General features: G+C 39.1%; 1 non-coding gene across 1 annotated transcript; it reads right to left on the bottom strand.

Annotated features, from left to right (window-relative positions):
* Positions 1–964: 964 nt before the first annotated feature.
* On the bottom strand, positions 965–1,071 carry LOC145123112 (small nucleolar RNA R71). Its single transcript, XR_013714990.1, has one exon. It is a non-coding gene; the product is annotated as a small nucleolar RNA R71 (small nucleolar RNA).
* Positions 1,072–14,015: the final 12,944 nt, after the last annotated feature.

Below are 14,015 nucleotides of genomic sequence, written 5' to 3'. Positions count from 1 at the left end.
CTTGAATAAAATATAAGCATATTAAAGTACACATCAAGTTTTTGGCGCTGTTGCCAGGGAACGGTTCAGTTTTAATTACTTTATATTGCTATTTTTAGGACTATTTTCTGTTGGAGTTTAGTTTTTAATTTTTATTTTAGTATTTTAGGTTCACCACGTCGTGGTAATTTATACCACATCGTGGTATAGCTACTGTAGGAATTTTATTTTTCGTTTTTTTTTTTTTTTTTTTTTTTTTTTTTTTTTTTTTTACTTTTATGTGTTTTCTTTGTTTATTTGCAGATCGTTTATGACCAGAGGAGGAAATACACCTTTGATCCCACCACTTGAAGACCCGGAAGCTACTTTAAGGAAGAACAAAGGCAAAACCGTTGGAGAAACCGCAATATCGAAGAACTCACCTTTGAAGAATCTCAAATCTGTGTTTACCAAGAAAAAGAGCAGTAAATCAGGAGGATCCAACATCTATTTGGCGGACAAAGACCCGAAGAAGGAGGACACCAAATACGAAACAGAAGGAGACGAAAAAGATCTTACATTTGATAACGAAAGTGACCTAGAAGACGAACCCGACAACACCATGGCTAACATCGACGAAGTTCCCATGGGCGAGTGGAAGAAGAAGATGCGTGAAGATACCGGCCCAGGACTCGTGTAACCCGCGATTCCGGAAAATGCTAACTTCGAGCTTAAGGGCCACATACTCGCACAACTTAAGGAACTCCCATTCTACGGTAAGGATTACGAAGACGCGTACAAACATCTAGAAGAGGTCAACGACATAGCCGACTACTTCAATGTTCCAAATGTGGCTTGTGAAACTGTATTGCTTCGTATGTTACCCGTTACATTCAAGGGGGTCGCGAGAGATTGACTAAAATCACTTCCTCCCGGATCCATTACTACTTGGGCCAAGATGAAAGAAGAATTCATTGATCAATTTTGCCCACCCTCAAAGATAGCGAAGTTGAAGAAAGCCATAGCCAACTTTGAGCAACAACCTGGAGAGTCACTTTATGAGGCATGGGAAAGATACAAGAGTTTGTTGAGGAACTGCCCACATCATGATCTGAACAGTCAACAAGAATTTCCATTTTCTATGATGGAGTAAATGTGACAACTGGGCAGCTCCTTGATTCTCAAGGACCACTCACAAAGAAGGCACCCCCGGTGATAAAACAGTTAATTGAAGAATTCTCTAAACACTCTAGAGAATACCATAACCCAAGGAATGAATTAGCAAAGGGATCGGTTAATGCTGCTTCGGAGGATATGGCGGCAGTTTTGGCAATGTTGCACAACATTGATAGGTGAATGACTAAGATGGATCAAACAATCCATGCTATTCGGGTTGGGTGTGAAAATTGTAACGGGCCTCATTTGACTAGAGATTATGACCTTGATGAAAATGGAAACCGGAAGGTTCAAGCTTTCTACTCGAGCGGTGATCGTTTTGATGACAATTGGAGAAAACCCAAGAAAAATTAGATACCTTATGAAGAATACAAAAAGGCTAAGGAAGAGAGATATGAACAAAAAGGAAGAGGGTTTTACCAAAAAGAGGAACCACAAGCTGAAAAGAAATCTGACTTGGAAAATATGATTACCCGATTTATAGCCGCTTCCGAAAAAAGGCACGAAGGAGCTGAAGAAGCGATAAAAGAACAACAAGTATTCATGAGGGAACAACAGGAGACAATGAGAAATACACAAGCACTGGTTAGAAATCAACAAGCTTCAATCCTCACTATAGAGAAGCAACTCGGTCAACTAGCGAGCCAATTAAATGAAAGATCACCGGGAGGACTTCCGGGAAATACCGAACAAAACCCGAGAAGAGCTCACATTTAAGCCATCACCACTAGAAGCGGGAAAATTATCACTCACTTAACCCCAATTGACAGAAACGAACCAGAAGCGGAACAGGAAGGACAAGAAGAAAATAAAGAAAACAAGTCTGGGCAATCACCACGACGTGGTGAATCTACCACGGCGTGACAAGACACTGTAAAGAAAAATACCGAACTGGTGAAGCCATATCGTCCACCATTTCCCTTCCCAAGCAGAGCAATTCAAGAGAAGCATGCTGAAGATTACTGGAGGTTTTTAGATCACATAAAATCTCTTGAAATCAACATTCCATTCCTTGAGGCTTTAGCTGAAATGCCTAAATATGCCAAATTTCTTAAGGACTTGTTAACAAACTGCAAGAAGATGGAGGGGCTATCTAAGGTAGTGTTGAATGAAACTTGTTCTGCTGCTATGTTAAACATGCTACCAAAGAAGATGGGGATCCAGGAAGTATAACCTTGCCATGCCAATTTGGAAATCTTGCAACTAGTCATGATCTAGCTGACTCGGGAGCAAGTGTTAATTTAATGCCCTATTCGTTTTTCAAGAAGCTCGACCTTCCCGAACCAAGACCGGTCTGCATGGTTATTCATTTGGCAAATAAAACTATGACATTTCCAAGGGGTATTTGTGAGGACTTGCTAGTGAAAGTTGACAAGTTTGTTTTCCCCGCAGATTTTATTGTTTTGGATATGGAGGAAGATGAACAAGTCCCGATCATTCTTGTAAGGCCATTCTTGAGCACCCCCGAGCTTTAGTTTTGATATAAGGGAATCCAAGCTTACGTTACGTGTTGGAGAAGAAGCGGTGACTTTTGGTGTTAATCGGGCGATCAAACATTCAAGGATGAGTGATGATATAGCGTTTTCAATTGATTTGTTGGATTAAGTACTGGAAAAAGAGCTAGCGGGTTGGAAAGAAAAAGAAAATGAGGGATTTATGGTGCTTGATGAAGGAAATTTTGATCCCGAACTCGATCTACAAGAATTGGAGAAGTTATTGGAAGAAGGCAAGTACAATGAAGCAATAAAAGAGACAGAAGAGGCAACACGACGTGGTGAGGATGCCACGACATGGCAAAGTTTTTATTCGCGATCTGGAATTAAAAACCATGACACCACGACGTGGCAGGATCACCACATCGTGGTGGCTAACGCAAAACCAAAACTCGAACTGAAAGCCCTTCCCGAACACCTGGAGTATGCATTCTTAGAAGAAGAACAACAAAAGCCAGTAATCATTGCTTCTGACCTAGCAAAACACGAGAAAGAAAGCCTAGTTAAAGTTCTAAAGAATAGACAAGGTGCCATTGCATGGAAGATCACTGATATCAAGGGGATTAGTCCAGCCTATTGTTCTCATAAGATCAATTTAGAAGAAGGAGCTAAACCCATAGTATAACGCCAAAGAAGACTCAACCCAAACATGCAAGAAGTAGTTAAAAAAGAGGTGGTGAAACTATTAGATGCTGGTATCATTTACTCAATATCTGATAGCACATGGGTGAGTACAGTACATGTTGTGCCAAAGAAAGGAGGAATGACAGTGGTCACCAATGAAGCTAACGAGTTGATCCCAACAAGGACAGTTACTGGGTGGCGTGTTTGTATTGACTATCGAAGTCTTAATTATGCAACATGCAAGGATCATTTTCCGCTACAATTCATCGATCAAATGCCCGAGAGATTGTCCGGTCATCTTTATTATTGTTTCCTTGATGGTTTCTCGGGGTACTTTCAAATTCCAATTGACCCACAAGATCAAGAGAAGACCACTTTTACATGCCCAAGTGGAACATTTGCATATAGACGCATGCCTTTTGGGTTATGCAATGCACCAGCCACTTTCCAAAGGTGCATGATGGCTATCTTTCATGATATGATCGAGAAGTTTATGGAGGTTTTCACGGATGACTTCTCGGTTTTCGGGTCCTCTTTTGAAGATTGTTTGTCCAACTTGGATCTAATGCTAGCAAGATGTGAGAAGACCAACCTTGTTCTCAATTGGGAGAAGTGTCATTTTATGGTGAAGGAAGGAATTGTGTTAGGTCACAAGGTCTCAAGGATGGGGATAGAGGTGGATAGAGCGAAGGTTGACACTATAGCCAAATTACCACCTCCAACAAATGTCAAGGGGGTAAGAAGCTTTCTAGGCCATGCAGGATTTTATAGGCGCTTTATTAAAGACTTTTCGAAGATCACAAAGCCCTTGACTCAACTTCTTTTGAAGGATGCCCCATTCAACTTTTCTAAAGAATGTCTTGATGCATTTCATTTGTTGAAGGAAAAGTTGACTACTACACCTATTATGATAGCTCCAGATTGGAGTCTTCCTTTTGAGCTTATGTGTGATGCTAGTGACTTTGCGGTGGGAGCTGTTTTGGGACAAAGAATTGACAAGCATTTTCAGCCTATCTACTATGCGAGGAAGACCTTGAACCCAACACAAGAGAACTACACTACTACAGAAAAGGAGCTACTAGCAGTGGTTTTTGCATTTGATAAATTTCGCTCCTATTTTTTGTCAAAAACCATAGTTTTTACCGACCATTCTGCCCTTAAGTATCTTTTTGCTAAACAAGATGCTAAGCCAAGGTTGATTCGTTGGGTGTTGCTGCTACAAGAATTTGACATTGAAATACGAGATAAAAAGGGGATGGAGAACGTGACTGTCGATCATCTATCGAGATTGCAAAACCCGCACTTGGAGGAGTTAGAAAAAAAAAGATTGGAGATGAATTTCCCGAAGAATATTTATTGGTTATAGCAGGAGAGATTCCATGGTTTGCAGATATAGCTAACTATTTAGCAAGTGAATACATTCCAAACGACTTGACCCACCAACAAAAGAAGAAATTCTTTTCAGAAATTAAGTATTACTTTTGGGATGAGCCATACCTCTTTCGTAGCTGTGCTGATGGTATGATAAGAAGATGTGTATTCGGGAAGGAAAGTCGTGAAATCTTGAAGCATTGTCATAGCGAGCCCACCGGAGGACATCATGGAGCGCAATATACGGCGAAGAAGGTTTTTGATTCGGGTTTTTATTGGCCTACTATTTGTAAAGATGCTACAAAATTTGTCAAAGAATGCGATTCATGCCAAAGGTTGGGAAACATTTCTTCACGAAATGAGATGCCCCAAAATAGCATTCAAGTTTGTGAAATATTTGATATTTGGGGAATTGACTTCATGGGACCTTTCCCAATGGCAAAGGGAAATAAATACATATTGGCAGCAGTCGATTATGTATCCAAATGGGCGGAGGCACAAGCATTACCCACAAATGATGCTCGAGTAGTGGTACGTTTCCTCAAAAAGTTATTTTCAAGATTTGGAGTTCCAAAGGCTCTAATTAGTGATCGAGGCACCCACTTCGCAAATGATCAGTTGGCTAAGGTGTTGCAAAAATATGGTGTCCACAATAGATTTTCAACATCCTATCATCCTCAAACAAGTGGGCAAATTGAAGTTACAAATCGGGCATTGAAGAGAATATTAGAAAATTCGGTTGGAAGTAATAGAAAGGAGTGGTCGGATAAGCTTGATGATGAACTATGGGCATTTAGAACAGCTTTCAAAGCACCTATTGGTACTACACCATATAGGTTGGTTTATGGGAAGAGTTGCCACTTGCCAGTTGAGATAGAGCATAAAACATTTTGGGCTTTGAAGATATGTAATTTTGAGCCAGATGAACTACGTGCCAACCGGTTGATGCAAATGAATGCCCTTGAAGAACTTAGAAACGAAGCCTACACAAGTTCTTTGATTTATAAAGACAAAACTAAGAAGTGGCATGATATGAGGCTTAAGGGTAATAAAGAGTTCCATGAAGGACAAAGGGTGCTACATTTCAATTCAAGGTTAAAACTTTTTTCGGGTAAATTGCAAACAAGGTGAGACGGGCCATTTGTTGTCAAAAAAGTTTTCCCACATGGAGCTATCGAGCTTATTTCAAGAGACGGGACCCCTTTCAAGGTTAATGGGCATCGAGTGAAGCATTACGAGGAAGGAATGCCAAGTGAAGAAAGGGAGGGTGAAATCGTCAAATTCACACGAGCTGAAACAACGTAACCTGGGAAGGAGTCCGGCTCATGACTCCTCAAAAAGAAGCGCTTGCAGGAGGCAACCTGTGGTTTTGAGTTTGCATTTTCTTTCCTTTTCTTTTATTTTCTTTTATTTGTTTTTAGTTTTATTTAGGTCTTTATTATCTCATTCTTCTGATTTATCTATGAATTCGTCATGGGGGCCGGCATAAAACGAGTGTGGGGTGAGTATTTTTAAGAGTTTTTTTTAAATACGAATTTTTTTTACCCACCACGAGGTGGTGATATTTTTGCACACGAAATTAAGACGGGCAAAACCTCGACACCACGAGGTGGTGGATTTTCCACGTCGTGGCGACTAAACTTACATCCGTTATTTTTAGGTTTTCATCCAAAGTCAAAAACATTTTTATTTTTACTTCACCCTCACTTTCTCGTCGTGCCAGCCTCTCCCACGAAGAATTCTCCATCCTTCCATCCGATTTCTTGCATTTTTCTCAAACAAGGTATGTTTTTCTAGTTATTTTAGTACTCTTAATCATCTATTAAGGTAGTATAGAGCATCTATTTGAACCTAGGGCAGATAATTTTGAACCTAGGGTTCTGATTTTTGCAAAAATCGGACCAATTTTTGCATGTTTTAGTCCCATATTTTGCTATCATTCTATTCCATTTCATCCACTGAACAAACCCTGAACTTGGATTTAGTTAATATGGTGTTGAACTTAGATCGATTTGAGCAGTTCACGTCACAGTGCCGACGCCACGACGAGCTCGTCGTGGTGACTGCTATGACAATTTTGTTCTTCTGTTTCGATTATAATAATGCACATGGGTTGTTTGGTTGTTCTTTTGTGGTTATTTTGCAGGAATAACTAGCAGGTCCAGAAGAAGTCAACCCGTTACTCGCGATTTTCCATGGTATTCTTTTCCACGGAATGTTGCACCTGAGACACATGCGCGTTGGACTGCTAAGCTTGACTTACTCAAGAAAAGAAAGGTGCATGTTCCAGCTGAAGTTGATTGGCACTGGATTGGAAGTTCGGGTTTGATGGAGGCTATGGAGCCTTACCTTGACAAGGTATTTAATGGAGTTCATGGGCAGTTTATGTGTTTGGGTTGGAGACAAATTTTTGAGATTCAAGAGGTGGTTTACAAGGAGTTGGTGTATGAGTTTCTTGCCACAGTATCTTTCAGAAGAAAAGACGGGATATATGCGGATGATAATCTTACTTTTTACCTTGGAGGGGAAAGACGTTCCTTAAGCATAGCTGATTTTGCACTACGGGTTGGCATCTACCTTCCAGCTGAAGTCCATACACCATTGTACCAACAATTTATAGCAGCCTCCATTAAGAACATCGAAGGGTTCAAAGCAGAGGACCATTGGCATTCTATTGCTAATGGGGTTTACCACAAGGGTACTGCATAGGAAAGCGACATCCGATCGCCAATTCACCGCCTCTTACACCACCTGATCACTAATACCATAAATGAACGTCAGGAGGGGGATAAATGTCCCACTGTGGATGTTTTCTTTTTGTGGGTTCTCACCTCAAATGAGGTTTATGCTGATTTATCTTTTCACCTGGCTGAGTTCCTTACAGTTCGGGCAGCAAAGGACAGGCGTGGGTCCCCGCTTTATGGTGGTATGTGGATTACCCGACTCGCGCGATCTTTTGGTATTTTTGAGAAACGGGAGGCTTCTATGCTTACAGTGGAGCCCCAAAAGCGCTTTTCCATTCTTCTTTATAAGAGGGCTCGAATTGTTGTTGAACATGGAATGGCTGGTTTTAGCAGTCCTGACGATACTCCACGGCACCGAGTTCCAAGCCGTGGAAGGCGACGGTGTAATGAAGCCAGAACAGATGAACCAGTGGTGCCGGAAGAAGATGAGATGCCCATAGATCCCTACAGTGTGGCAAGGAGACGATATGAGGACTACATGCCTAGAGCTACAAACTACACATCAAGTTTTTGATGAGCTCTATGTGTGTATCTCGTCCTGAGCATTTTCCTTCTGCGTACCCACATGTTCCAACGTGGGACAAAATTTGGCGAGAGCAGTTGGGTGGAGCTGGAGGCAGTGGTGGTGGAGCTGGTGATGATGAAGAAGATTGATTTTTTTATCCCTTTCTTTGTTTTTTTGTTTTTTTTGTCTTGTTTTAGACTAGTCCTTTATTATGGTTTTCTGTGGTTTGTTTTATGTTTTGTTAAACAATTTGTGGATGATTTGGTTGTTTGGATGCTTTTCCTACTTTTATTACCATTTCCTTTGTCCTAGTTCCAGGTTATATTTAAGAGTCAAGTAAGGGTATATTTGGCACAAGAAAGTTCGTTAGAGTGAAGGTATAAGAGAACGTCGAGAGAAGCGTGATTCGAGAGCATTTTTCGGGGGTCTAATTGAGTCATAGAGTGAAGGGTCATGTCCTAAGACTGTATGGAAGAGATGGTGTCATTTTAGTTCGAGTTGCAGCTCTATTCGCCTTCCGAATCTCTCTTTTCAATGCCACCACGACGAGGTATCTGACACCACGACGTGGTGTCGCAGTTTTAAAAACCAAAAAGTGTTATGTTTGGTTTACCACGACGTGGTGATATCCACCACGAAGTGGTGCTTTTCGAGTCATTTTACGAGCCTGATTTCGTACTTCCAGTAGTCTCCGTGATTCAAGTGACATTATATTTATTATCATGGTATGGATGAGCTGTTCCCATGCCTAGAATTTCCTTATCACGCTTCGTTGAAGAATTATCCCGGCTGCCACGACATTGTTTACACTTTCCTTTGACGTGGGGGAGTTTTTCAACAATTTAGGAGGCTGCCTTTTTCTTGTCCGATTCCGAGTCCATATGATCCAACAAGTTTGAATTTTCTTTGCATTAGTCGAGTGCATCTTCTATCCCAGGGGAGTTTGTTCCTTTTTCTCCCTCTTTTAATTTTATGTTTTGCATACCATGCAATGAGGGCATTGCATGAAATAAGTGTGGGGTAGGGGGTTGATTATATTAGTTGAATTAGTATCTTAATTTTAGGCATAATATAAAATTTTTGCATAAAATTGCTAGGATTTAATTTAGAAAATTATGGTAAAAAGTAATTAGGATTCATGCTAGTATTGCATTTGATAATTCTATGAGGACCCAAATGTTTAGTTAAGCCTATACACGTTCTAGCGCATTTGTGGCCTCCCTATTCTAGTGAAATCATGGGACAAAAACATAACCTCGCTTAGTTTGAGGGATGCGATATGTTTAGCAGCCTAAACCTAAAATGTATCCATAAAAGCTTAAGTAGTCATTGCACATTAGACTAATATCTTAACCAATAAAGGTTGAAGTGGAGTGCCCTTGCTTAAGCATGTAGGTTTTGAGAGAAAAAAAAGTGAGGTACATGTAAAAAAATTGAAAAAAAAGAGAGAGAATTACAAGAAAAGTTGTAAGAATTTTGGAGCGTTCAAGTCAAATTATGAAGATCAAAGATCAAAATTCTGAAGAAATTCAAAAGTTGAAGATACCAAAAATCAAATCAAAGAAGATGGTGAATTCAAAGAAATCAAATATCAAATATTCAAAGAGTTGAAGAATTCCTAAAGAGCTCCAATGTGGTATCAAAATTTGTAATTTTCTAGATTATGTATGCTTGGGTTGTTTGACCAAAAATACCTTGAGGGTAAGAAAGTTTTCTGAGGATGGATTCGGAGGGTTGCATAAAATGAGCATTGTTCAAAAGAAGTGGGCGAGTGTTTATGAGGATTGTGAGTATTTAGGATTGGGGGGGGGGGGTCCTTAGGAAAAATTTTAGCCACAAATGCATGCGTTGCGGTCTTGGCATAATGGCTGGGTTCGATTAGGATTGTTTGATGTGATGTTGGTATGCTAAAATTCAGTTTTGCTTGGGGGCAAGCAAAAGTCTAGTGTGGGGTATTTTGATATGTGCATATTTATACAACATACATTAATATTTTAATTACTTTTATGCCCTTAATAGAACAAAAGATACTTAATTTTCTATGAATTGTGTTGTAGGGACTAAAAGACTTGTTTGGAGCAAAAAGGAAGTTGGAAGCTGGATTAAGGAAGCTAGAAGATGGAAGATTGAACCAAATCAATAAAATGAAGAAAAATACACCCAACACGTCGTGGTGATCCTACCACGACGTGGCGTCTTGAAGATTCCCGATCAGATTCGATGACTTGGAGATTACGGGATAAACACAATCACCACGACGTGGTGGATCCACCACAACGTGGTGCCCTGCTTTCGGGAAAAGTATAAATATCTCACATAAACCTCCGAATGGGAACTTTTGGCTCTGGAGAATTCGAAGCTTTTTGAGGCAAAGGCACTGGAATTAAGCATTGGAAGCAAGGAATTCAATCACAATCATTAGAAGGAGGAGATCAAAGGCAACTAAACTCTACTTTTCGATTTTTCATTAGGAATAGCTATGTCTTTACTTTTGAATCTCGATTTTATGACTTTGTTTGTTGAAATCATGAGCTAAACACTCATGACTTTCGTTTAGCTAGGATGAGTTGACTAAACATGGTTGATTTCATAGTTAGGATTTAGTTATTTGGTTATTTGTTGACTTTTGCTTATTAAAGAACCTCAAGTACTTTTGATAACTGCTTTTTATCTGCTTATTGCTGAATTTTATTAGGTTAGAATGACTATTTTTCTTAATTGAATTTGAATCTTATGATCTTGTGATTTGAAAAATCGTAGGACTAGAGTTTTGATTAAAACCAAGGGTTAAGTAGAAAAGTGGGTAAAAAAATATAGGAGCCAATATATGACGATAAATCATATATAAAATTGAATCAATAAATTTAATTGGTCAATTAATTATAAGTCTAAGCAACTGGAACCGAACACTAGTGAACTTGTAAGTTTGTCCGCTTGATCACTGAATAAATAAGCTAGTTTGCTAAAGGATTAAATTGGTGAATACCAATTTGGTCATCTTAGGAATCGGTAGCCAAAGAAACTAAATCCATTGCACTTCTATGAAACAACCATAATAACAAAAAATCCAAAGCTGAACGAAAGTCTCTTTCTCACCTTGGTATTATATGAATAATATATTAAAGGAGAAATCATATTTGTTTAATTAATATTGGTAAAGAATTAATTGAGAATTAATATTGTGGTCAAAAGATATTAATTGAATTAAAGGGATTGGAATTGTAATTATTTGATAATTGGATTTCGGGCTGAGGAACCCTTAGAAATGGGGGTGGACGAATTCAAGGAGGGAAGCCCACCTTGAAATCGTCCAAGGCCTCATTCTAGAAGGATTTTTGGACTGCTTGGTGCCTAAGCAATCTAATTAGGGTTTTGACTGAAACCCTCGCACCTCAACTATATAAAGGGTCCCTAGGCTTCATATTTCGGCTACCCTAACCCTAAGAAGAGTTCATAGAGCCGAATTCCCTTACCCTCTCTCTCTCTAAGTTTCATCCAACTTGCTTTGGTGTTTGTGATCTACTAGAGGCACAACATTTGGGGTGCTAAGGTTCTGAAAAGCTCAAGATCTTCAAGCAACAATCAAAGGTAACTTCCTAACTTGTTTATTAGATGTTAATTTGTTTTGTTGTATGTTAGATTAGGGTTTGAAAGTCTTGGACAATTGTTGCATGTAAAAATAGAAAAACTAGATCCAAGCAATTAGGGTTTGCATGAACACCATAGGAATGTTGTTTTGCTCATAACCCAACAGTGGTATCAAATCCTAGATCGTTTCTCTTTTGTATTTGATGCATAGATGATTTGTTCAAGCTCAAAAAGTCAAAAATTCAGCCTCTGACTGATGTACTCGTCGAGTCACCAGATGAACTCGGCGAGTTGGCTCGTCTGGTGGCAGATTTTTCGGGATTTTGACTAAAATTGAATTGGGATAATTACCAAAACGGTTTTAACTGATAGAATTCGATTTTTTCAATATTAATTATCCTAATTCAATTGAAGGATAATTGTCAAAAATAAGATAATTACTTATTTTATAAGATAAATTTAATTATTTGTATATTTGATTTGAATTATCTTGTAAAGGAAAATATTAGGTCAAATTATGTGACTATCCACATATAACTGTGTCCAAAACTCAAGCGTAGCAAAATCGGTCAAATAATTGTTACCAAACAACAACGAACCATCTCGTTCTTTATATATATACTGTGTACAGTGGGATCTAAAAGATTGCCAACAGTGCTGGTTGTTGTTGTGTAACACATTTCCTCTTCATTTGTATCCATGACGACTTATACCATATTGACATAACTTTTTGGCGTTTAGAACGCCTAAGAGGTGCTGACGACAGTGTTTTGTATTCATCCCGCAGAATCCCTTTTACATCTAACGAGTGAATAACCGGAGACGGCTGCTCCGGGTTGCCATTCAACGGCTGTTCAGGGCCGTCATTCAACGGATTTTCGGGGGTGCTTAAGACATAATCATGCTCCCATAACTCATTGTCATTGTAATATCCTTGTACGGTTCAATAATGTATACTTGTATACGATGCAAAAACATAACAAACATAAAAGATGAAATAATTAAAAATGTACCCCCATCCCCTTCGAGGTAATCGTCTCCAGGAGTCTTATTGATAAGTTTAAAACCTTGGCTAAAGTAGCTTCGTGCTCTGCTAAATGCTGATCCTGAGACCTCAACTGCTCGCGACATTCATGAACCTCATTTTTCAATTGATAGATCTCGTTTTACAAGTCACTAATAATTCAGTCCTTGCCAGTTGATGGGTCAGCGGTTAGTAGTGGTGGTGGCGGCGGGTGAGATGGATCATCTATCCATGCCTTATTTTATCGAGGCTCATAGGTAAGGGAGTTTTTGGGTGGTGGTGTTAGGGAATGTGCCCTGTGAACTTCAGTGTCGGGAAAATTAGGGCGATCAATCTACGCTGAGCTAACTATCCACCATTCAGCACGCATTTCATATTCTGTCCAACTCCAACTTCTATGCGAGTCTATTATTCCGGTAACATAAATTATAAAATTATAAATAAACTTAAATTATAAAATAAATATTTAAATAACAAAGTAACCATACATCGTCGATTTTTCAAACTGGTTGCAGTGAGTCTTTTGTAAAGGGCTCAGTTTTGACCATGTAACAGCCGGAAGGATCACATTCTGTTGTTGGGTACCAAACAAACTGCTCACTGAAAAAGTCTCAAGAATCCATATCTGAATGTTAGAAAACAAAAATAAATAATAAATTTTTAATCATATACTTACCTTAAAATCGTATAAAAACTCTTTGTAGGGTGTAGGTCAATTTTTGAGGTTCGTTCTATTTCAGTTCATCTGGATGTATAAGCTTGTCAGCCTTATTGAATACAGTAAATAGCTTTTTGTACAACTGATCCCAAATTATCCTCCCCCATGGATATATGTCACATAAAAAATTAGCTAACAATTAAATTTCAAAAAAAAATTTAGTAACGATAAGTAATTACAATCAGTAATTATAAAATAAACGACAATATACATGTTGAATTCATCAAGTTTGGATAGAAAAGCGAAATACTCTTCTGTAACAGGATGTTTAGCCAACCGTCCACTGAAACCCTGCTCTAACAAAGTAACATGTATAGAAGACATACACGGACTGCATTCTCATCCGATAACTCATTAAGTGAATATTTAAACACCTTCGTAACATGGTCTAATTTGACCGAGACATTCGTCGGGACCATAGGAAAGGCACGAGAACAGAAGGTGGCGCAGGATGCAGAAGCAGGAAAATAGTCACCAAACCAGAAGCCGATGATGAGACAAAAATTTTCTTCCTGAAAGACAGCTTGTAACCCCCAATCTCAAAAACCATTTCTTGTACATGGCTTTGGGGTCGGTGACAACTTCATGGAAAAAGACGTATTGTAGAAGCAAAGAATCCCCATCTACAATAGGAATGTCCAACCACCTCCGAAAACATGTAATCTGGAATATAGTCTCGCATTCGGGTCTGTCTCTGAATGCTGCAAGAATTTCCCCGCCGATTTTGGGTTTACACGAGAGTGTAATCGATGCATCAAAAACCATATTGTGTTGCACAAATAAAAAAGGTGTTATTGATGGGTTTTGAGCATTC

Source organism: Lactuca virosa, chromosome 6 (genome assembly GCF_052849685.1).
Source record: "Lactuca virosa cultivar CGN04683 chromosome 6, Lactuca_virosa_CGN04683_v6, whole genome shotgun sequence".
Classification (NCBI taxonomy): domain Eukaryota; kingdom Viridiplantae; phylum Streptophyta; class Magnoliopsida; order Asterales; family Asteraceae; genus Lactuca; species Lactuca virosa.
This window is presented reverse-complemented; position numbering and strand designations above follow the sequence as displayed.